Here is a 3,724-nt window from a genome sequence, read left to right as displayed (position 1 = left end):
TCTCCATACCTAAGAAAGGATATACTTGCCATAGAGGGAGTGCAACGAAGGTTCACTAGGCTGATACCGGGGATAGCAGGACTGTCGTAAGAGGACAGATTGGTTCGACTGGGTCTGTATTTACTACAGTTTAGAAGAATGAGAGGGGATCTGATTGAAACGTATAAAATTCTGACAGGGCTAGACAGACTGGATGCAGGGAGGATGTTTTCCCTGGTTGGGGAGTCTAGAACCAGGGGCCACAGTCTCAGGATACGGGGCAAGCCATTTTGAGACTGAGATGAGGAAAAATTTCTTCACTCAGAGGGTGATCAACCTGTGGAATTCTCTACCACAGGAGGCTGTGGAGGCCGGGTCACTGAATATATTCAAGAAAGAAATTGATAAATGTTTGGATATTAGGGGCATCAAAGGGCTTGGAGAGAAAGCGGGAATATGGCGTTGAGATAGAGGATCAGCCATGATCATATTGAATGGCGGAGCAGGCTTGAAGGGCCGAATGGCCTCCTGCTGCTCCTAGTTTCTATGTTTCTATACAAGGCACTAGTTAGACCACAGCCAGAATACTGTGAACAGTTTTGGTCCCTTATCTATGGAAAGATATACTGGCATCGGAGGAGGTTCACTATGTTGATCCTGGGGATGGAGGGATTTTCTTATGAGGAAAGGTTGAGTAGGTTGGGCCTGTACTCATTGGAGTTTAGAAGAATGAGAGGTGACCTTATTGAAGCACATAAGATTCTTAGGGGGCTTGACAGGGTAGATGCTGAGAGGTTGTTTCCCCTTGTGGGAGAGTCTAGGACCAGAGGGAATAATCTCAGAATAAGGGGGCACCCATTTAAAACAGAGATGAGGAGGAATTTCTTCTCTCAGAGGGTAGTGAATCGGTGGAATTCTTTACCGCAGGGGCTGTAGAAGTTGGCTAGTTATGTATATTCAAGGCTGAGATAGACAGATTTTTAATCTGTAAGGGAATCAAGGGTTATGGGGACAAAGCAGGAAAGTAGAGTTGAGGATTATCAGATCAGCCATGATCTCATTGAATGGTGGAGCAGACTCGATGGGCCAAATGGTCCACTTCTGCCCTACCTCTTATGGTCTTAGTTATGGAAAAGGACAAAGATGGACCGGAAATAAAGGTCCTGAATTGGGGAAGGCCGATTTCAATATGATAAGACAGGATCTGGCCCAAGTGGGCTGGGAGCAGCTACTTGTGGGAAAGTCTACATCAGACCAGTGGGAGTCATTCAAAAAGGAAATAGTGGGAGTTCAGGGCCAACGTGTTCCTGTGAAGGTGAAGGGTAGGACCAACAAGACCAGGGAACCCTGGATGTCAAGGGTTATAGAGGATTGGATAAGGTAAAAAAGGAGACTTATGGCAGATACAAAGGGCTGAAAACAGAAGCCCTAGAGGCGTAGAGAAAGTGTAGGGGACGTACTTAAAAAAGTAATTAGGAGAGCAAAGAGGGGGCATGAAAAAACACTGGTGGGCAAGATAAAGGAAAATCTCAAGGCATTTCATCAATATATTAAGGGCAAGAGGATAACCAGGGAAAGAGTACACCTAAAACAAAAATAAAAATAAAAATACCTGGAAAAACTCAGCAGGTCTGGCAGCATCTGTGGAGAGGAACACAGTTAACATTTCGAGTCCGTATGACTCTTCAACAGAACTAAGGAAAAATAGAAGAGAGGTGAAATATAAACTGGTTTAAGGGGGTGGGGAGGGGGGGGGGGGGGACTTATGTTTCACCTCTCTTCTATTTTTACTTAGTTCTGTTGAAGAGTCATATGGACTCGAAATGTTAACTGTGTTCCTCTCCGCAGATGCTGCCAGACCTGCTGAGTTTTTCCAGGTATTTTTATTTTTATTTTTGTTTTAGGTGTACTTTTTCCCTGGTTATCCTCTTGCCCTTAATATATTGATGAAATGCCTTGGGATTTTCCTTTATCTTGCCTGCCAGTGTTTTTTCATGCCCCCTCTTCGCTCTCCTAATTACTTTTTTAAGTACGTCCCCTACACTTTCTCTACGCCTCTAGGGCTTCTGCTGTTTTCAGCCCTTTGTATCTGCCATAAGTCTCCTTTTTTACCTTATCCAATCCTCTATAACCCTTGACATCCAGGGTTCCCTGGTCTTGTTGGTCCTACCCTTCACCTTCACAGGAACATGTTGGCCCTGAACTCCCACTATTTCCTTTTTGAATGACTCCCACTGGTCTGATGTAGACTTTCCTACAAGTAGCTGCTCCTAGTCCACTTTGGCCAGATCCTGTCTTATCATATTGAAATTGGCCATCCCTCAATTCAGGACCTTTATTTCTGATCCATCTTTGTCTTTTCTATAACTAAGACCTTAAGAGGTAGGGGCAGATGTAGGCCATTTGGCCCATCGAGTCTGCTCCGCCATTCAATGAGATCATGGCTGATCTGATAATCCTCTACTCCACTATCCTGTCTTGTCCCTATAAGCTTTGATTCCCTTACTGATTAAAATTCAGTCAGCAATATCTCCTCCCTTTCAATGCTAATCTGTTCAAGTATATCACAGTCCTTTCCCGACACTCTCCCATCACCGGGGGCAGCAACACCCGCTGACACTCTCCCATCACCAGGGGGCAGCAACACTCGCTGACACTCCCCCATCGCCAGGGGCAGCAACACTCGCTGACACTCTCCCATCACCAGGGGGGCAGCAACACCCACTGACACTCCCCCATCGCCAGGGGCAGCAACACCCGCTGACACTCCCCCATCACCAGGGGGCAGCAGCAGCCGCTGACACTCTCTCATCACCAGGGGGCAGCAGCCGCTGACACTCTCCCATCGCCAGGGGGCAGCAGCTGCTGACATTCCCCCATCACCAGGGGGGCAGCAGCCGCTAACACTCCCCCATCACCAGGGCGCAGCAACACCCGATGACACTCCCCCATCACCAGGGCGCAGCAACACCCGCTGACACTCTCTCATCACCAGGGGGCAGCAACACCCGCTGACACTCCCCCATCGCCAGGGGGCAGCAACACCCGCTGACACTCTCCCATCGCCAGGGGGCAGCAGCCGCCAACACTCCCCCATCGCCAGGGGGCAGGAACACCCACTGACACTCCCCCATCGCCAGGGGGCAGGAACACCCACTGACACTCTCCCATCGTCAGGGGGCAGCAGCCGCTGACACTCCCCCATCGCCAGGGGGCAGCAACACCCGTTGACACTCCCCCATCGCCAGGGGCAGCAGGCGCTGACACTCCCCCATTGCCAGGGGGCAGCAACACCCACTGACACTCTCCCATCGTCAGGGGGCAGCAGGCGCTGACACTCCCCCATTGCCAGGGGGCAGCAACACCCACTGACACTCCCCCATCACCAGGGGGCAGCAGCTGCTGACACTCCCCCATTGCCAGGGGGCAGCAGCCGCTGACACTCCCCCATCACCAGGGGGCAGCAGCAGCCGCTGACAATCCCCCATCACCAGGGGGGCAGGAACACCCACTGACACTCTCTCATCACCAGGGGGCAGCAGCAGCCGCTAACACTCCCCCATCGCCAGGGGGCAGCAACACCCACTGACACTCCCTCATCACCAGGGGGCAGCAGCCGCTAACACTCCCCCATCACCAGGGAGTAGCAACACCTACTGCCACTCCCCCATCGCCAGGGGGCAGCAGCTGCTGACACTCCCCCATCACCAGGGGGCAGCAGCAGCCGCCGAGTGTTTGCCACTCT

Source organism: Cetorhinus maximus, chromosome 5 (genome assembly GCF_964194155.1).
Source record: "Cetorhinus maximus chromosome 5, sCetMax3.hap1.1, whole genome shotgun sequence".
In the NCBI taxonomy this organism is placed as follows: Eukaryota; Metazoa; Chordata; class Chondrichthyes; order Lamniformes; family Cetorhinidae; genus Cetorhinus; species Cetorhinus maximus.
This window is presented reverse-complemented; position numbering follows the sequence as displayed.